Here is a 22,035-nt window from a genome sequence, read left to right as displayed (position 1 = left end):
GGGTTAGCGGTCGGGTTGAGGGAAGGAGGGATGGATGGGACGGATGGATGGCTGAGCGGCCAGAGGAGGCTGCCAGGCACCCAACTTTCTTGCACAGATGGAGCCTCCTCCTCCTTTTCCACCTCCTTTTCCCAACACTGCCCAGCACCAGCCAAGCAGTCCACTGACTGAATGTGTGTGTGTGTAAGATCGATGTGTTGGGGATTTTAAGGTGTGCAGGCTTATTTGTGTGCATGTGGACTGATTTTTTTTTAATTTATTTATTTTAGTTTGGAGCATCCCATAGTGTTTCTGTGAGTGTGCAGGATTTGCTGAGATACAGGAAGGAGTTATGTGTAGGGTGTGAGGTGGTTGGAATGTAAATTCCCTCCAGATGGAGAGAAATTCAGGTCTCAGCTCATTTTATACATTTTTTTAAATGCTTACCAAGCTTAAATCAATCAATAAATAAAGCAAACGTGGGTAAAATAAATAAATAAATAAAAAGAAAGAAAGAAAGAAAAGAAAAAAAAAGTGCATTTGTGGGCAGAATATTGTTGGTGGATAAATATGTAAATGCCCAGTGCTGCTGTGAAACATTGCCATTTGCCTCTAAGCATTTTGGGCCTACTTTAGATGCAAACACATGAGTGATCAGAGTCGAGGCTTTGCTTGATAGCGCTCTTCTTGAGTAAGCTTCCATGACATACGCTGCCTTTCCTCTCCTTCTCTTCCTAAGCAGTCTGCCGTCCTCTCTTTTTTGGTTAATCAGTCTCTTTCTCTCTCTCTGTTCACCACTTGTACATGTTCAATTAACAACCCTCTTCTTTTTTTAATCACCCAGCAGATCTTAGCCACGCCAACAGTATGACGCTCTCACCACTCCCCGTTGTTCATGTAAAACTAGCACCTTCATGCACCGATAGGTGTGTGTGTGTGTTTGTGTGTGTGTGCCATATCAAAGGAAACATTTGACTCCGCCTTGACTCCTTCATGGATCAGTCCCTGCAATGAAAGCAAGAACAGACATCCGTGCCCTTGGCAGCAACACAGGAAGATGATTATCAGTGAGCGTGTGTGTATGTGTGTGCGCGTCCATAAATGCTGTATGTATATGTGGGTCTGTGTAGGAGAGATGTGCTGATGAATATGTTAGAAGCTGCCTTTGACTCACGACTGGATGCAACCTTGTGCGATGCTGTACATCTGGGCGGGATCACTGATCTATAAATTCATGTGTGTGTATGTGTGATCACTCACTCCTTTCTTCCCTTCACACTTTCCCTCACACACATACGCACACAACAAACACACACACAAGTATGAGAGAGAGAGAGAGACACAGGTTGCAGAGCCAACATGTGGCACTTGCCAACACCCCACAAAACTAATCTCATATCTACTTCTGCTGCTGGGAGATTGTTTGTGCGACAACCCTAAGGAGAGCCGAGAAGGCAGAGAGGGGATAAAATCAAATCTAGCTCCTGTCACCGGCTCAATTCTCAAAGTGATCTCTGTGTTTGTGTGTAAAAGCGACATAAAACACGTGGGACTAAATATGCGCGTGTGTGTGAGCGCTCAACTCTTGTACGTTACTCCCGTGAAAATTGAGTTTACGGTGTTCACTGGTATGCCAAAGTTACGGAACACTGTGAATATGGCTGTGGCTCAAAATGTGTGTCATCCATCCTCTGCTCTGCTTCTATTTGCCCTTCAACTAAAAAGCCTCTTGAGTCTACGAGAATGGGTGAGAGCATTTTTTAAGGCTACAGCTTCAATATACAATGCAGGTGGTGCCATACCCTCTGCGCTGTGGAATAAGAGATGAAGATGGAGCTCTTACATCTCTATAGCCGGGGATAATGGGATTCCAGGCCATATTTTCATGGGGTAAAGAGACAAAGCCCGGTTGGAATCAGTGTTGATCCCCTGTCTTTTTAAAGCTGTCAGAGGGAGTTTGAGCCCTGAAGAGGCCAGAGGACAGGCTCTGTCTTTACAGTGTTTGTCATCTTCCTCATTTTCGCTTACTTTATCTGCTTTTGTTTCTTTGTGTCTGTCAACATGTTTCTGCCTCCTTTCTCTCATAGCTTTCTGTCTTGTTGCCTTTGTATTTCCCTTTTTTCTCACTATATGCTGTCAGTCTTTTTTCCTTTCTGTTACAGTCTTCTAAACTATCCTGTCAATGAAGTATTCAAAATATTTGTCTGCCAGTCTAAGGCCTCTTTTTGAAGGACCATACCAGCTTCTTTCAACGTCTTGCGTTGCCTAGAACAACTTCTGTATAGGCTTGGTTATTCTGATCATTTCTAATGCATGCTTCACAAAAATACTGTAATTCAACCAAGATTTTTAGAATTGAAAAATACAGGCTCACATCTTACAACTCAATTGGAAACAGGTCAAGGATGTTGTTGGTAACATGTCACTGATAATGTGATTGGGTTAAGAAAGAGAGTGAGTCTTTTATAAGTAAGTGGGGGGAGTTTGGGGATCGTCACAAAACCTCTGGGGGTATTTTCATAGTCTTTTTAGTTACAATTGAGTATAGATCCCAACTGATATGTTTTTTTTAAGTATAAGTAACAAATTTCCTTTCCTGATTTCTTTTTTTTTTTTTCATATATTGAAGCCTTACCAAGACAGTACAGTATGACAATGCATTTCAAAAATGTTCTTGTTTTACTGTTACAACAAGATCAGCTGCCTGTTGTGCTTGTGGTGCTCCAAGCACATATTTTGCCAACAGGGCAGTTGCACAGTGCTCTCTGGTGGACTCAAATATGCAACATCAACACTCGTAACTTGGCTGAAGGGTGTTTCTCCCATGCGTTCTTTATTTTTTACATTTCGAGTTATCAGCCTTTATAAATGTAAATACAGATATATCAACAAACAGCCATTATCGGCTCATATATTGCCCTGTCGAGGTATTGGTCGGGCTCTACTCGAGCAAGAATGCATTAGCTATTCATTTTGTGGAGATTAAGTTTAGTATTTCAGATGCTAAATCTTTTTATGTACCCTTTGCTATTCTGAAACCACAGACAAGCATATTAGTTTCTGTGACAAGACCTCTGAACAGGTCTCTTGACTGTTTAATTGAAGGCTAGGTGTCTACAGTGAGGAACTGCATCTGAGTGAAGAGCCGGTGTATGAATCCAATATTGTGTGTCCATCAGCAGCCTGTGGTGACAGGCAGACTGTGTTAGTGTCTGGCTTTCTACTGAAGTGTCGCTGCAAAACTGTGAATCATCTCACCCTTCATGTCACTCCATATGCTTTACTCGCTCTCCTCCTCGTGCCCTGGTAGACTTTTTTTTTTTTTTTTAATGTCTGACCCTTTTTTCCCCTTTTTTTTGTGGACATCTTGCTCCATTCTGGCTCCCTCTCTTTTCAGTTTCTTTCTCTCTGCGTGCCGTCATCTAATAATCACATTTCTTTTCAAATGCCTTTCTTTTTTTTTAACTCACAGATGAATTCAGGCCTCCCAGGGTGATATTCAAGGTTACAGCAATCTAGTGAGCGGAGCTCTTTGTTTTTTTTTTCTTTCTTTTTTTTCACTCGTGCCAGACAATGCTGCTACCAAATATTATCATTATCTACTCTATTTTCACAATTGAATTTTGTCCTGCCCAGAGAGGCCACAGCCTCCCCTGCTTTAATGCTATTGCTGCTTTTCAATTTCCGTTGTATTGCTTTTCATCCTGTAGCAGCCAGCTGTGCATCATTTATTCACAATGTACTTTAGACGCATTGAAATACTATATAAGAATCCAGTAATGATCCAAAACACATAAAAAACAGATTTGACGTAATTTTACAATGCAAAATCAGTGTAGTTACTACAAATTTACTGGACTGATATGTATACAGAATAAGACACATATTGCAGGAGGATTTTAATTTTGCCTATGGATAAGGTGAATGGGCTGTTGTATGCTGAGAGCTCATCCATTATTCTCTGCCTCCCCGCCAGAGACTCAGTGATGTGTTCCGAAATGCACCAACAGGATATTTTGACCACATTTAAAACCAGCGACGATGTTCGCCACGTGGAAGATTGATGTGAAAATTGAGACTCAAGTCAATTAACTTTCTTTCAGTCAATCGAGAATAACACAGAAAGAGCGGTTCATTTAAAGTTGATAGAATATTGATTTTTAATTACACGGTAACAGATTGAATATGACATCCTCATTACAAAAGTTGATCAATATTTAAATGATGAAGTCAGCTATCCTCCGAAAGTGCTCATGTTGAAAGTGAACTGAAGTCCGCCCCAGAGAGATCTTTGTGTTGACACTGATGTGAGCTGCCGTTCCTGGACTCGGTAATTACAACAGTTTAGCAGTGATGGCACTTTTTTGGCTAAAAACTGAAACAGATTAAGACAGTTAATAATGCTGTCAATTTAATTTATATATTGGAAACTGCTGTATATTGTGTAGTGCCACTTGTGCTGTGCTGTTTAAGAGTCTGATTTCCAAACATGTTCAAGCTTTCATGTGTGAATTTGATTAAAAGAAACGAGACTATGCAGCTTAAACTGTTTTTTTTTAATTACTAATATGATGACAGATGTGTTTTAGAAACTTACTGGTCACTAATAATGAAAAATAGATTGCTTTGAAATATCTGTTAAGTCTGCAGAAAGAAAACAAAATGTTCTTTATCATGTGGGCTTTCTGGTGGAGCTGAACTTGCTCGTCATGCAGTGGGTCTCCGTGTTGTGTATGTTGACATTAGATTACCCAATGCTTTCCAAACTTTCACTTAGAATTTCAGTTTTAATCACTTATAAGCTCCATAATTTGGAAGACAACCAGAACAAAACCAAAAAAAAAACCTTGCCAACAACCTCAAACTGCAGACGTGCTGCTTTGCATGGGACTACTTTTAAATTTGACACTTCACTAAGACTTCCTACAGTTTCCTAACTAATAATTATTCAGTGGAAATAGAGCTTAGTTTTATGAAGATTTCAATTTTTAAAGGCAATCCCAATGATCTTTACACATCCATTAAAAAAAAGCAAGTACTGTAGTAGAAACAGAAGTCACGGAGTTGTCACTCATGTTTATCCTGATTTTATTTGTCTTTTTTATGTGTCTGTTATTTGTGTAAGACCAGGTTACCTACATTGTATGTGCACAATGGAAACCCTTCTAAAATAGATCCAAAACAAAACAGGTGGAATACCAGATCCTAATAACCGTTAATGGTGACACAGGCACATTTGGTTTTTAATCTATCTCCTGGGTATCATTACCAACAACTCTCCCTGTGGACAATTAAAACACTTGCTAGATACACTTGTGTTTGGTGCTGTTGATACTTTTGTGTTAAATATTTAATTATCAAAGCTGTTGCTTTCATTTGCCATTTAATTTCAAGATAACTGGGCAGTAACTAAACTGTAAACCAAAGATGGTTTTGTTGTTGCTGTTGTTAGAGCGCTTCAGTCTGCGCTGTCATTCAGTTTATTGAACACAATGTTACATAATTGCGTTAAGGAAACATTGTAAGCTAAAAGAAAGCACCATTAGCACTTGCAGGAGTTTATACACAACATAAATATTACTATATTACCCCAAATATTAAGCATGATTTACCTTTTCTTCTAGAGTGTTCAAGAAAGTGCCATTTTATAACTGGAGTTTGGTTTACTGGACTGAATCAACTTCAGTTTTAATTTATGGCTGCCCCTCCGTGTGCCTGCTTCTGCTGTAGGTCTCTTCTTGTTAAAAGGAGTTTTTCCTTCCCACTGTCACCAAGTGCTTGCTCACACTCGTTTGTTTGATTTTTGTGGTTTTCTCTGTATTATTGTAGGGTCTTTACCTTATAACATAAAGCGCTGTGAGGCGACTGTTGTTGTGATTTGGGGCTATAAAAAACATTGAATTGAATCAACTCATGTATCTATTTAACACCCTTACTGTGGTAATAACTATGAAAATTTTACTATTGGAAAAACAGGCTTTCATGTGTTTTAGTGTCTGACACACACAGCTGGATGAACCAGAATTACACCTGGATCTGACCGGGAACAACTGGGAGGAGGTGACAATAGAGATACCTTTTCGTTGCCTGTTTTTCTCATCTCATTACAGGAAATGTAAGAAGCTTAGTAGAGGCCTCAAGAGAATGAGTCCATCACTATGTCAGGCTTCCGGTAACACAACTTAATTAAATATGTTGTGCGTGAGTTTTAATCATGAATACTGTTAAAACTTAGTTGTGTGGGTGACATCGTTTCTAATTAAAATCATGTTAAACGTTTAAGATGTTTAGATTAAACCATCAATATGCCATTTCCTGTATCACATTACAACATATAATGATTTCTATGTGGGTCGAACGTGGCTCATTTTCTTTGCATACTGTCTTCATAAAAGCTCCTAAAGAGATGAAATTCTAAGAGAAGCAATACATGCAATGACTAAAAAATGTGCAGCTGAATAAAATACTCCTGTCAGGTTACTCAATTATTGACTGCAATGGAAAGTAGGCAGAAAACCTTGACAAAACGCTCAAAAAAAATGTGCATGCTCTGTAAACCACTAAAAGAGTTTTTTTTTTATTAGGCTCAGCAAGGAGTGTGTTCTCCAAGTACAGAAGTGAATTAGAAAAGGAAAAGTAATTAAAGTATTTTTTTTTATACCTCAGATGTTTGGATATCCTCATGAGTTGCATAATGAGTGAAATTAGACATATTTACTAAAAACACACAAACTTCATGGTGTGGAAAATTAATTGACATCTCCCTAACGAATGCTTCACAAATATTAAGACAAAAACAGGACAGATATCTAAGGTGGGGTCTTTTCACAGGTAACTTCTTGATAGATGGTTGGATTCTTTCCCCAAGTGTCAGTGTGACTGACAGTAAGCAATGTGAAACACGTAGCGGCTTTTCTGTTTTTATTTGAACAAAATCTTAAAAGTGCTTTTTCATTATAGGGTGATTTTTGTTTCTTTGGAAAAGCTGTGTCTGATTCCAAAACATGTGAGGAGCCCTCCAGTCCATCTCGAGCAGGAATTTATATGGTGCTTTTCTAGTCTTGATGACCACTCCAACTTTTTTACACTTCAAGCCTTGTTCATCCATTCACACTCATGTCCATGGAGAAATGTGTTCCAATCAATCAATCAATCAATCAATCAATCAATCAATCGCACATTGTCACACACTGAGTGATCCATGAAGTGCAGTTTTTATGGTTTAATATGTTGGCCAAGAGCAGAATTTTCATCGATAGATAGATGGATAGGTTTTGCAGAATACAAGCAAACCCAACAGTTAAAGCAAAACACCTAAGAAGCTAGTCTGAAAAGCTAGCATTTTGTTTGCCGATAGTGTATTTTCCCTTCCTGTATCCAAGCTAGAAAGCTTTTGTTCAGGTCTCTCCAGAGTTGGAGGAATGGTTTGTGCCAGCTTTTTAAAATGAAGGCTTTTCATACTGTATATCTACAGTGTTACCCTGTTAACCACAGCTAACAAATTATGTTCCTTTGTAGTGTAAGTGTGCAAGTGGGATTGATGTGCCATGCTATGAATAAGGTGTTACAGCATAGCTATGTAATTGTGAATAATAATGATAACCATCCTAGTGACTGTGTAGAAAGATATCCTCTTTTCAGCAAGAATCTTTTTTGGCTCTGTCACTTTTGGTTGGCATGCTGTTTAAAATGCTGACAGACATATTAGACTGCCCTATTCTGCCTTGAAACTTTGGTTTTTCACTGAGCAATTCATGAATTTTGCAACATTTATTCAATTACCTGTCTATTAGGTTCTTCGGGGACTCTATTAAGACTCGACCTGATCTCAGAGGCCCAGAGGCAGCTTTGTTGCATGACAGCAGCAGTGTGTTCATCTCCCGAAACAATAATGGCTCCACCTGTCAGAAGACAAAGTGGGTCACAAGCAAAGCCTTATTGGTGGCTGCCACCTCAACTTTTATCTCTGATTAAACTGTAAGAATCCTTGTGTTGAACACCCTACTGGGCATGGGCCGTATGTTCCAGCTTTTCCCTCTGATTAAGCCCTTCTTCAGATTTATTGGCCATGGGAAATAATGGGAAACACAGCGAATGTAGAAGTTTTAGCCCATTACTCATGGCTTTTATTGGCATGGGCTCTGTTTGGCATACAGCCATTGACCTGTACAGAGGACAAAGCAAGTAACGCCTCTCCTGGCTCTTGGCAAGGAAAAGCATAGCAGTGAGGAGGTGGCAATATAGAGAAGGAGAAAGTGAGAGAGGAGACGTGGCAGCAGTGTAGGTGGGTGATGTGAGGATAGAGAGGAAGGAAATTGTTTAATAATTTACAAAAAAAAGGAGATTTCAGTATTCCAAAACTTATCTCAAAATATTTTTGCTATCTCTTTGTAATATAGAAAAGAAGTTGCATATAATGCAAGAAACTGCCTAACAGGGATTTATAATAGTGTCTAGACAGAACAGTTGATCCCTAAGGAAGTAGCGCAACAAAAAAAAATGAGACCCTGTGTGCTGGGTGACAAAGTTAAAGTTCAGAGATGAAACTGTTACACAAGATAGTGATCCTTACAGTTTATACTCTGTCTGTGTATAAATGTCTATATGTGAGTGTATTAAGTATATTTTTTTAATTATAGGAGAACTGCTAAGCATAGTGTGAAACCCCTGGCAGTAAGCTCATTAGTAAGTAATAATCATGTATACTATAAATTAGCTTGTGCCTTTGAATGCTTTTCTGTTGGAGACAAAGATAATATACTATATTTGCTCATATCGGTTTAGTGTGTTTTATTACAAAGCTTTATGGTAATTTTGCTTTTTTAAATGTGCAACGTTTTCTAGGCCAGAAGAAAAAGGAAAAACAATACAGAATAAAATATCAGTTTTGCAGTAGCTGTTTCCTCTGGGGTAGATGGACGGGTCAACAAAACATTAGCCTTTGACTTAAATATCTCTCTCCTCCGCTAACACTATTGTTTACAATAAGTCCTGGAGATAAAAGGTGCAGTTTGAATGACAATGACATCTGTGTAAGAGATCATATGCATATTTCTTTTCTTTTTTTTTAAGCCTAAAAAAATCTTGTCATATCCTTGCACAATGTTTAAAATACGCCCTCCCTCACCACGGGCGTCAGGTGTTTTAGCAGATCTTAATCCAGGTTGTTTTCTGGCAGATATGCTGCAGCGATGTTTGGAAAATGAACACAATCACTGCTGGCATCGATGTCCATGTGCCATAGGATTTTTAAAACGTGGAAAGTAGAGCTTTACCTAGGATCCAGCACAGCTTCTGCGCGCTAATGAAAACAGCATCTCTGACTAGACGAAGATATCTCACATAATACAACATTAACCATGAGTAGCCTAAATATAATTGTACATGTGAAAACTTACTTGAACTGCTTTATATATTCATAAACTCCTGTAACTCTTGGGGTTTTAGAAAACTCGACAGAAAAAATTGAAAAAAGGGATAGACATGTGAAGGAAGCAGAACTCCATCAACATTGTCGCTGTTTTATTTGAGTTACTGTACGCACTGTACAAATGGATGCACTGCCTGCAGATGCTGTTCCGTGATGAGTGAGTGAGCTCAAGCCTCGGCTGCTCGCTCCAGAGTTTGTGGAGAAGCACATTTCTACTTTATAAATAACACAAAAGCCTAATTGTTGGTTGATGTGAAAGCTGCGCAGCTGAATTCTTTTCATGTTCTAAATATTTACTCACAGTTACGCAAATTGCTGGTGCCACCTTAAACTGGTAGTGAAAAAAAAGAAAAGAAAAAAGAAGCTGTTCTTAGCGCTGTACATATGGTGGATGTTGGTGCGTGTGGTTCAAACGTGTGAGGCGAGATCTCAGGGTTGCATAAAGATGGCAACCTCGTGAACAGCTGTAATTGGTTTCCTCTGACAGATCAAACCATCACTCTGTCTCGGAACATCCAGCTGTCAAACTTGACACACAGTTAGATTTAGCCACTTTTGCTCTTTCCAGGAAGTATAGACTTGTAGAGTCCGCCGATGACAATGGCGGCTTTGTACACCCACACAGTCATGGGCACACATTCGGCCTCCTCAGCCCAAATCCATGTCGAGGTCAAGTCTCTGTTAATTGCTTTCCATGGAGTAGATGGATGGATCACGGCTTCAGTTGACGAGGCTGGGAGGTGTAGGGAAAGAAAAACACGCGTGTGGTAAGACACACACAGAGAGTCTGGCACACATTTCAGCCAACGGAGACTGTTATCAGCTAATTAGTAGCAGTAACTGCAGGGGCCAACCTTATTGACACTGGAATAACGGTTTTCTGGTTTGAGTGGCACTGTCACTTCTCCCGCCGTATCATTGTGATTCAATTATAAATACACAGATGCAGGGAACGGAACGTACAATCACCCCAAGGAGGAGACGCTGCTTTCAGATGCTGTGATCACTTGAGCGGCCATATGGGTTATTGTGTGCAGACTGGCCACGCTCTCTCCCAAATGGCAGAATAAACTTCAGTGGATAAATAAATGAATGAATATTTATTTCACATTTCACATCACTCGGCAAGTCCCACATCGGTCGAGCCTCGAAAAGCAGAATGCGACAACACACGAACTGAAACAATGGCAGTGCTTTTTGTGCCGTGCAGAGGGGGTTAGGGTAAAGGATTACACGTGCCATTGTGTGGCCATTCAGCCTTGGTCCTCCTCCAGCTGGATTGCTTTCATTCCCGTGATCATGATACCCATTCAAAGCTCGAATGATGAAAAGAGCACTAAATGTATTTTTTGTTAAGAAATTGCAACAGTATCAGCTGTTTAGATTGTTTTAATCAGAGGAAATTTAGGCTGCACCTGTCATAGGTTTGCTGTTGGGTATGTGGGGGGCGGTGAATGATTAATAAAAAAAAAAACACGAGGCTGAGCCAACTAGCCAAACCTGTTGCCTGTTCCAATATCTAAAAGGTTCGACTAATATGGTTCGACTAATTTCCTGTGCATTTAAAAAAAAGAAGAAGAAGAAGAAGAAGAAGAAGAAGAAGAAGAAGAAGAAGAAGAAGAAAAAGATTTGTACAGGCTCCAAAACTAAAATCAGCACTTTTAAATTTCTTCATTAGCCAGAAAATATCCTCGGATCACTATTATTTATTTATTTATTCGTGGAGGCTAGCGTCTTTTTTTTCTTAGAGCACTACCATGTCTCCTGCTTTGTACCCCGAGGAGATTATTTGGAGAGTTGTGACGTAACCTGGAGCTAAGCAGAGGGGAGGGGGGAGGGGGGGGGGGGGGGAACAGTGAATCACGTATGAGGGACAGAAAGTAAGATGTTCCCACATGCCTGGCCGCAACTGTTTCTTATTAATCTGCTACATGATTGATGGGAGGATGCATGGGAAGGTTGATGGGAAGAACCTGAGCAGAGAAGGCAGGGGGGGGGGGGGGGGGGATTGCTGACCACAGCGCCTCTTAATCTTAGATTTTGAATGGGGGTGTTTTCAGAACGGGGAATATCCTGGAGATGCATAGTTTATGAAACTGTATCGTTCTCGTGCGTAAAATGCCAAGAGTTGCACTGGACTGGAGGAATAGGGGGTCGGGGATTGAGAGGTAGAGTGGGGGCGGGGGGTAGAGAGAAAGTGACGGATCGGCCGAGCGATATGGCGAAAAAGTGAGAGAAAGAGACAGCGCGACAGAGAGAGAGAGAGAGAGAGAGAGAGGGAGAGAGAGAGAGAGAGGGAGAGAGAGAGAGGGGGAAAACGAGAGAGAGACAGAGAGAGAGGCTGTGAAGCGACTTGGTTGGCAGTGTTCGCCTCTGTCTCTCAGGCAGTGGGAGAGATGTGCGTAACATGCAGCGGAGAGCGGTGATCATCATCTGCGCGCCGCATCGCCGTGGACCGCCGTGCGCACTCATAGACGGAGACACACCGAGGGGTGCAGCCCGCTCTCCCGTACCCGTCGTGACCGACACTCCCGTGAAGCCGGCGAGAGACCCCTGAAGGAGCAAAAGAAGCAGAAGAAGTGGTGTGAGGAAAGATGCCAGCCGCTCAGGCTGTGATTTGGGGTTAATCACCCCTCTGTTTGGAAATCACTCTGACGCACCGGCGACGAAGCGAGCGCGCTTATTTTTGCGGAATCCCATCCTCCTCCTCCTTCCTTCTGTGTCACATCTAAAGCGGACTATCAAGTGGGGATTTTTTTTCATTATTTATTTATTTATTTTTTTTTTATTTGCACGAAAGCTGCATTCCATGGCCAACAGAATATGAGTCAGTGCGTGTCTGTGAGCTGAGGTGGAGTGTGCGTCTATCTCTCTCTCCCGCTTGCACGGCTGTCTCGGTCCGCCACAAAACCTTCCCACGCCAGGATGCAGCTGCTCAGAGTTGCGTGGGCACTGACCGGAGCAGCGATCTGCTGCTTTCTCATTCTCCTTATCCACTCCCGCCTGCTCAAAGAAGGTAATCACACCGAACTCCACCGATTTACCCCCTCAATCTGATCTGTTACCGAGCTATCCTCTGCCGTGTAGTTTATGTGAAGTTTTCCGCAAAAAAATAAAAAAATAATAAAAATAAAATAATAATAATACAAATATGTATATATACATATTCAAACATGATCAAATATCCAATTTTCTTAAGTGGCTCCGATACAGAAAAAAAGAAAGAAGAATCCAATCCAGTTTGCACAAAAGCAAATTCATGAGGCGCACAAGCGCTGCTGTGATTCCTATCCCACCTGCATTTCTGCATCTCTGCTCATCAACAAGTAATCAACCCGAATATGTTCGATTAACCAGTATTGAATGCCAGAGGAGAAGGAAGAATTGTGCTCAAGGAAGAGGGGGTGAAAAAAAGTACCACCAAAAGCAGTTGACTGAATGGAGATACTGATTTGTTGTAAGCGTTTTCAATAGATGGCACTAGAGTCTAGCTTTAGGGTAACATTGAGGTCAAGCGGTTCTAATGTCGTTCCATTCGCCTTTATATTGTGTTTTCAGACCTCCTTTCTTGGAGTCGAAAGTCGGGTACAATTCCAATGCAGACCCTCGGTCACACAACTCTCAGCTTCTCTGTTGCTCTGGCTGCTGTGTGTCTGTCATTGCTGACATGCTGTCTGGATGCACAGCCTGCAGATATGGCTGCATTGTGGGAAGTTGGTGCAGCTGGGGTTTTTTTTGGGAGGGGGGGGGGGGTGCTAATTAATTGAGTTCCATTTGCTGACATTCAGCTGTTAATGCTTTAATGAATCACAACTTAGCCGATGTCTCAGCGTGGGAGATTGTTCCGTGTAACCGGTCATTAATTCCACCTACAGTACACCGCGATATACACAAATCACATCTGTCTGCGGGGAGACTTTCATGCAGAGGTTGAGCACACTTACTGCTCAAACTCCTTATGAAAGTCAAATGGTGTAAGCTGGGGGAATTACTGCACTGCATAAAGCTGGCACGTAAAACAGCTCTTAATACTACCCTTACACATGTATACCCCGGGGCGAGCAGGGTCTGTTTGGCACTTAGGAACGGTCACGAGTTTTCCTTTGTGGTGATTGTTGAAAAGCGAAGGCTTGGAATGGCTCGCCATGCCCTCGCTGCCTCCAGCCCTGGGCAGATATTCGGGTCAAGCAGTAGCAAGCACTTCCCTCACCGTGGTGAGTCCATGACTGCTTCTGGGTAGGAGTATGTCCAGCCATAGTGAAGTAAAGGGAGCGAGGGGTGAGAAATAGGTCTGTCAGCCAAAAAATTTGAAGCAAGGGGAGTTGAGGATTCTGTACTGGCACATGTCCCAAAGCCACCCTTTGTAGTTTTAATTTACTGTGGCACACTGGCCTTACAGAGAGGTCAAAAAGAGGATTGTGTGGCCACCTAACAGTACAAAAAAGTGCTGCTTGCGGCCGTGTTGATGCGATGGGATCTTATTAGATTCGGGCCATCAGCATTGTTGAGCTTGTTGACTGGCAAGACAATATTTTTGACCTTCACTGCCGAGTTGTTTGCCGGTATCATGTTGTGCTTTTTACGCTGAGGTGTTGTTCCCTTAAGCCCGTGTTTTTCTGTGCTTTCTAACTTGACACAGAATAGCTTTTACGTAAGTTTTCGGGGGGGAGAAGTCTGCTGGTCACTCTCTGGCAAGAGGCCACATTTAATTTCGGTTTGGGCTTTATTGAAATGTGGCACAGAGAGACGGAGGGAGAGAAGTGGTGAGAATATGCTCACTTTAGGCTACAAGAATGGCCAAGGTCAAACCCTGCTCTGAGGCCTAATAATACGAACTGATAAAATGAATTCAAAGGAGTGCATTAGCGACAGTCTTTTGGGAATGAGGATAATGAAAGGCATGCACAAGGGACCTAAAAAAGAACAGAGGCCGTTTAGTCTCAGCCTGCATATTCTTTCATTAAGAACATTGGGGTTGTCCAACACTACCATCTTTTAGTGTGAATTAGAACAAAAGAAAGCAGGGGGGTGGGGGGGTGGAGAAGTATTTTTAGTCTCCTCTCTATCATGTGCCGGATTGATCGCCTCCTCTGTGCTTCAGTGCGTGAGGACGCTGAAGCTGGCGGTACAGATGTGCATGCAGGTGGTATATTATTTAAGGTAGCCTGTCAACAAGAGAGTTATTTTCATATCAGTGATTGTGAGCTTGCAAACTACAGATTGAAGATGGTGATTTGGGCTCATGGAGAAAGAATACGTCAGCTCTGTGTCAGCTTGTTAGGAAGCTGAACACACTATGAGCAGAAATATGCATTTGAGGTTGGGGGGTTGTACACCCCGTTGCGTCAGCCCTCTTGCATAATGTGGCACAGGATCTCGGCTCGCAGAGAGGCTTGGGTTTGGGATTGGAAACGTATTATGCGCTCGGAATGTGGATGAATTTTGGGCCATAAATTTCTCACACTGTCCACTTCAATAATTCACACAATGAAGTGAATCCCGTTTCGCTCTTTATTGGCTGAGATATTTGTCACATGGCAATAGAGGGTCCGACAGGTTCGCAGAACAGCTCCTGGTGCAGAAATCCCCCGGCGAGTCTGGGACCATCGAGGCACGTGAAAGGTTTTGTTCTGGAAATAACGCGTTAGTCACTGTAATAAAATGGCCTGCATAATATGCTACGGTTATATCTTTGGTGTGCTTTTAAAGCTAAAAAGAGCAGCATCTTTAAAACACCAGTGGCCTGTTCGCTCTCAATATTGGAGTAACATTGTGAAGGTGTACCAGAACGCAGCTTAGTGGCTTTATTGAAAATTCTCTCAAGTGTTCATGAGGATGCTTTAAGAGTCAATAAAACCTTAAAGACAAATTTGAATAATCTTGAATGATTAGTTTGCATTTTCTCATCGTTGTAACTATGTCATGGATGGCGCCATATAGAAGGTTGTTTTCCCAAAACTTATAAGCATCGTGGGACACATGCATCCCACTCTGATTTCAAGTTGGCCAAACCAGCGTCTGTCAGGAGAAAGATGTTTGATTACACATCATTTAATTCCATTTAATTAAAAACATATGAAGAAGTGCAGTTTTAACAGTAGCTTTCATTGTGTGGTTTTCTACATGATAAAGAAATGCTGCAGTGCTAAATGAAAGAAGTTTGTCAGCATGAATTTATAAAATTGCAGAAAAATGTATGGTTATTACAGGTATAAGAGAGTACTTCACATTAATTGGCAAAAAATGTCCTATCCTTTTGCTTTTTCTGTGGCTTCATTGTAAAAACAAAAAATCTGCAGCACACAGTGAAAAAAAACAGGAACTTTTCTGCATTTTAACTGTTATTGCTTATCTATCACTTAAGTGCCTTGGTGTAGTATGAATGGCAGTGGATCTTCACAAGGAGGGAAAAACTATGAAAGCTATGAAATTCAGAAATTGATGTCGCATTTTCCAAAGATGTGCGTCAGGTTGGCCAATTCTGGTCCCCGGACCTTATGTTTGAGACCTCTGATTGGAATGATCTTAGATGCGCATTCGTTTGCAAGCATACCCACATGAACCATTTATTTTTATTTAATTTTTTTTTTAAATTAATACGTCTTGAAAAGATGAAATATTAAACGTCTCTGTGACACTGAGGAGCTGAGTAGGTGAAGCACTCCCAAAAACCTCATGTCTGCACAGCCCAGTGGCCTCTCTCCGTCCTCCACCTCCCTCAGACAGACCACCAGGCTGCCTAACAACTGCAGTTATTGATCTTCAGGTAAAACCACAGAGTGAGCCATAATGGACCAAAGTGACAGATATACAGTGTGTGTGTGTCTGTGTGAATGCACTGCACTCAATGTCAGACAACCAAAATCATTTACAGCAGGTGCTCTAAAAAGCACAGTGCAGGGTATCCTCTTTTTTTTCCAAACAAAAAGATGTGGATTAGAATGACATCCTGTGCTGTGGAGGCTCAGCTCGGAGCAGCCTCAGGCAGATTCGGGTCAAGTGGTGGCAAACTCGCAGTGTCATGCACGCACGTGGCCCATGAAGGAAGGGGAGCCCTGTCACTTAGGACACCAGATGAAAAAGAGAGGGTGTAATAGTGTAATAATAAACATATGAACAAACCGGGAGTCTGCAGTCGGGGGTTATGTGCTCAAAACTCACGTCACTGCCTGAAACACAGGACATCGCTGTCTCTTACGTCGAGCTCTTTTGCTCAAATTAAACTGATTGCATGACTAAAAGAAATCCTAGCGTGATCGGTTTTATGTGCCAGAGTTGTCAAACAGTAGATGGTTATGTAACATACTAAAGATCTGCTCCACAACTGCTGTTTATATCGGCAGTTATTATTTTTCCCTCCACTTTTCGTACTATTTTGTCCTCCAGTTTCCTCCTATCACTGCAGAGATTTCAGTACAAGTATTCAATTTCGTCGTGCCATCTGCGGATGTCGTGTCTCATTTCTCCATCTGAATATTAATTCTGTTTGTGCCACTGTAGCAGAATGCACAATGCGTGCTAGGCACGGCCTTTAAGAGGCGTAGCCGCTTTTCCAGCTATCACCTGCATCTAAAACCTGCCGATGGTCTAATTAGAGTGGAGGCCAGGGCGAACTGCTGCACGAGCTCCCACTCGAATGTGATTTTGAGATCCAGCAGCAGAGGTGCAGTCATTAAGTATTTCTTCCTTTTTTTAAGCATCTATTATTAATCTGCAGAAAGGAAGGATTTTAGGGAACTTAGCCCTGCAGCACAGCTTTAGGACTCAACTGAGATAAAGATAATATGCATGTATTTAATGCTGCAGTAATACTCCTTCAGCATACAGAAGCAATGTCACAATCACCGTGTTTTACTTGGCAAATCCTCGGTGATTTCAAATCCCTCACAGCCAAGGGGTACGTAGGTAAAAGTCTGTCTGAATGTAATCTGCTGTAAACTGCTCTAAATTGAACACAATTTATCTTTAATGGTCAGTATCAGCTGTAATCCATAGGGGTGGCACGCATTAATCAATTGCTTAATTGATTCATTAGTTAAGGGGTTTGTTAATTAAATCACTTCTGTGAGTCAATCACAGTTGCAGCAGAAGCCTGTGGTGGTTTTTTCAAGGTAATCTAAGCCTGGTCCCAAACAAGCCCCTTGTGCCTTGTGTCCAGGGCCACTTTTCATCTGTTTGTGTGTTTGCTCATGGCACTGTTCTTCACAGTTCCTATTGATTGTGGGACAGTAAAAAGTGTGCACTATTGCACCCAGTTTTCCAAAAGTCCTATTGATTGCCTTTTGGCAGAGCTGTGGGACGATTGGCGTTGGCTTTTCTAATAAAAAGCTGGCTGTGGGGATCCTCCTAGGGTTCCGTTATTTTTTACTGGAAACACTCAGCGGCCTTTGGAAATAGCGATGTCAGAAAGTCATCACCCTTACACACTTCATTCGTGCCCTTCCACCCATGAAGTGCCGTGTAAAACTCCCCAAGGCCCTACCAAACCAAGCTTGAAGACATAGATTTGAGCTATTCTGTAAAACCTTGGATCAGCAAGGACATGCAATGCGACATCTTCCAAGCACATTAGTGTAATAAAGATGATGGTGATTTAAAAAAAAGTGTGTCACACATATTAAATTGTGGCACAGATCAGGAAGCCACAGAGCACAGATTGTTAGGTTGTGCTCCTCTTGGCTGTAAAAAGTGGCAAACAGCATAAAGGAGCTGAGCAGTTTAAATAACTGTGGCTGCATCTTTGATTAAAACCTCGTCCAGAATGTCTCCTGGTCACTTCGATCTGATAGAGCTCGGCTGTATAAATTAATCATGGGTGCATTTGCACGCGCATAAAATGAAAGTAAATGGTGGAGTGTTTGGCAGTAGACACCCAAACTGAGGAGTAGGACAAGAAGAAGGAGGGCCAGTAGTTTGAGAGGTTAGAGGCAAGCAGAGCCATTTGTCTATCGACTTGTCAGCTGGTGGGAGAGAGATCCTCTCAGATCAGCATTTTCCTTAGAGGAGGGCGGATTCCTGTGGGTCTGTTCTTGCAACACTGGCAACATGTCCATCATGATCATCTCTCAAAGAGAAGCTGGTCCCGCCCCTTGGATGATCTAACCCGAGTCAGTGGATTCATCAGGATATACTGTGCGAGCTGAAAGAGTGCTGATTTAGGGGAACTGAGCCTGTCCATTTTATTCATAGGCCAACTCTCCAGACTATTGATTCCCTGACCACCAGGGTGCTTGAGAGTGATACATCCACACATTCTTTAGGAAATGATGGGTGAGAAGTGTGCTTACCCTTCTGCCTTTTCTATTTGTGCCTTCCTGCTGTGTCAAAGGTAGCGATGAGGTCATCCCGAGGTTGGATCAATCACCGTGCCTCTGTTCATCTAGTCGATCGATAGCTGCTTAAGAAGTTTGATCTTCTGTGTGCGTGAGATCACAGTCATTCAGTCAATGGATTGTGAAACTAGGGTTTTTTTCTGTCTTCACGAAAGCTTGGCCCCCAAGGCCATTGTGACACAAATTTGGTGTCTGCGATAACAGACTTGGTCATGCTTTATGGATCCGCTGCGTTCTAACCGTTTTTCCATTTCCATCTGACAGAAATGTAGGTTTAATCTGACATTAGGCGGGCTATAGTGCATTAGCTTTTTGTGTCAAAGGGGCAGAATATTACTGATGCTATGCTGCTCCACCGAAACAAATTGCATGTTACTCTTTAGAAAACTAATGGAGGCTTTATCGATTCGAACAGGGCCAGCCACTTGCTTTGTCTCGGCTGTCAGATTGTGTCTAAAGCAATTTCATAAAGATCATTATTTTCTTTCTCAGGATGTCTTGCAGCTAAACAAGATCCTCCCTCGTTCATTCTTGCTTTTTATACTGCTTACGGCAGCAGCTCTTATGGTCCAATTGAAAATGAATTAGAATAGAATGACACATAATGAAAATCACTAAGAAACATTGGCACGTCACATCCCCTTAGCTTGTTGCACCCTTGAATAGATTGCTTGTGGGGTTCCAATTCCTATTCCCGTTCTTACGCAGTAGAAGAAAATGGGTTTAGCTCACTGTAAAGGACAAACCATATCATTACGGGTCATAACAAGCAGCGCCACTCATTTATCTTCTAATGGCATTAAAGCATGCGGCGAAAAAGGTGCTGACATGGATGTTAGTCATGCAACGAAGCAAGATAAGTCATCAGGTTTTCTGCTGGTACGGTGATCATCATTGACATAATTGATGTAGCGGGCAAGCATTGCGGTGTCAAACTGTAATCCAGCAGGTTGCTTGAATAACATTATTCAAATCATTGCATGCTTTAGCTTGTTTACTCATTGGAACTGTCTTTGTTGTTCCAGTTGTGAAGCATTTTAAATGCAGAAGGAACCTGTTGCCACTCCATTACACAGTGTAGCTAACTTATAACTTATAAAGAGAATTATCTTCAGCTGATAAAAATTAAACAATTTGGGCTTTTTCAATTGTAATCCTGATTTTTTAAGTAGTAAAATGTCAATAATAATAATACAATAAAACAAAAATATAATTAAAATATAATATATAATATTTAAAACCATATTTAGATAATAGTAAACAGAAACTGTATCAAATAATGTAATCAGGAAGTTGCTGGTTTTTGAACAAATAGATCTGTTTTTCATTTGGGTGCACATTTACCATAGTTTCTCAACATGTCTTTTTAAAACAACCTTCTCTGGGTTTTCTTATTTGGAAAATCAGAACAATTTCTGTAGTTGAGAAACTTCAATGTCCCCACTCTTGTTTAGTTGTTCATAGCCTCCGCTGTTTCATTTAGGATATCTTACTATTACACAATAAATCTCTCTCTGCCTGTGTGTTTGTTACTTTGTCTACAAGCTCCGCCTACGCTATCAGGAGTTGAGCAATCAGCCACCTATCAAGAGACTTAGCCTGTTTTTAGCACTTATGCACCTTTAAAACCTTCTAATAGCATTGTGTCATTTTATTTCATGACAACAACATCTCATATTCACAAAATCTGAATTATACATGCCTAGCAACCACCTAGTAACAGGCAAAATTGACCCATTTTTAGCATATAAACAACATCTACCACACTAGTGAAGCAGAATGTATTTCAAAGTTGTCCCACTGAGCTTAGTAAACCATGCCCAACACTCAAAACGACGTCTGGATGGCAGCATGTGGCACTCCAAAACCTGTATGTATCATATAGTAAAAAGGCAGATTCTGTGCTGGAGGATGTAGCATGCATGATTTTCAAACAGAATTTCACATTTTGATTATTCCGACCACAGGACAGATTTCTACTTCATTTCAGGCCATCCGAAAAGAGGCAAGGTCCAGAAAGGAAGTGTTTGTGGAACTGACCCACACAGTCTTTCACAGCATTGTAAAACCCTATCCTCTGAAAGATTCAGCCTCTGGGAAGCTGTTTATTTGCCTAATTGTATTACTAATTAAGCTAACTTGTTGTGACATGTTGCACCAGATATTTTTAAACGTTACATAACTTTTTCAGCCTTTTGCCCTTCTATTAAAAAAACACAGTAAAATGTCTCAATTTCAACTTTTTATGTGTTCCTTCTACATAAATACCTAAATCTAATAACAGTTCACAAAATGTTTCTGTTTTTATTCACATTTTCCGTTTTTATGTTTGAACCTTTTTGCAAAGGTGTTGTTTATCAGAGAATAGACTTCAAATAGGGCACTCAAACAACCACTGAAGCCTGTTTTTGCATCTTTTTCCAGGCTTGGCCTCGCTCTTTGCATCTGTTAATAGTTCTTTTTTACAGTTACATCGTTGCGACATATAGTTTTATGCTTATGTTTACAGCTCTGTCAATACAACAGCAGCGAGGGGGGGAGAAAGAAAAAAAAAAGGAAACCAGCCAGCAATTCTGCTTCATCACAATCATTACGGTCCATTCCACATGGGAGAAAGGAACTTCATTATTGTACCTGCAGGGACTGTTAAAACCAAACTCATGAATACAGAAAGCTTTCTTCCATGGCGTGTTGTTGCTTTACAGTGCTGCTGCTGGGGAATGTTTAAAGGCACATTCTTCACGTAAAAATAATGCATATATAGTATACACGCTGTGTACACAGTCATTTACAAGGCATGCTGGGTATTTGCTGCTATGGGTGCTAAAGCAGCCTGGACTTCGTAGCTGTCTGAACTCAGATTGTATGTATGTATTAAGCAGGGCAAGGAGGTTCACTGCTTTCCCAAACCTGGTGTTTCATCATCTGAGAAGTAATGCACATTTTTCTACTTGGTATGCATTGATATCCATCGATGTGTCTGACTCTTTTACCATTGTGCTTTCCCCTTTCGTAACACTGACTTCGCCAGTCTCCCCTCCTCACACAGAGGTTGCCCATCCTCCGATGTTTTATATATATTAGTGGCAAGAAATTCACAGTGAGGCCAAGAATCAGATCTCCCCCAGATATCATTTCTCCACACAGTGCGAAACAAAAAAAAAGGAGGTGGGGGGGAATCATATTTTAATAATGATATGTTCAGCAAATGAAATATGCCAGGTTTGCACATTTGCCTTGCTGAACAGACAATAAATTATATCTTGTACTCTGCCACATAAGCCCAAGGATAAT

General features: G+C 41.3%; 1 protein-coding gene across 3 annotated transcripts in view; it reads left to right on the top strand.

Annotated features, from left to right (window-relative positions):
- The window catches only part of LOC146555844 (chemokine-like protein TAFA-5), a 175,304-nt gene that overhangs the window by 42,828 nt on the left and 110,441 nt on the right, over positions 1–22,035 (top strand). The window contains exon 1 of one of the 3 annotated variants that reach the window (XR_014889108.1): positions 11,460–12,425. The exons of the other annotated variants lie outside the window; for them this stretch is intronic. The gene's annotated coding sequence lies outside the window, so the exon portion shown is untranslated. Of the gene's footprint in view, positions 1–11,459; positions 12,426–22,035 lie in introns of those variants that run through there. 3 annotated transcript variants of the gene reach the window in all.

Source organism: Mchenga conophoros, linkage group LG17 (genome assembly GCF_057382185.1).
Source record: "Mchenga conophoros isolate Kocher_MC1m ecotype Shallow Benthic linkage group LG17, M_conophoros_male_GT1.1, whole genome shotgun sequence".
Lineage (NCBI taxonomy): Eukaryota > Metazoa > Chordata > Actinopteri > Cichliformes > Cichlidae > Mchenga > Mchenga conophoros.
The sequence above is the reverse complement of the archived record's forward strand: the minus strand, read 5'-3'. Positions and strand labels throughout refer to the sequence as shown.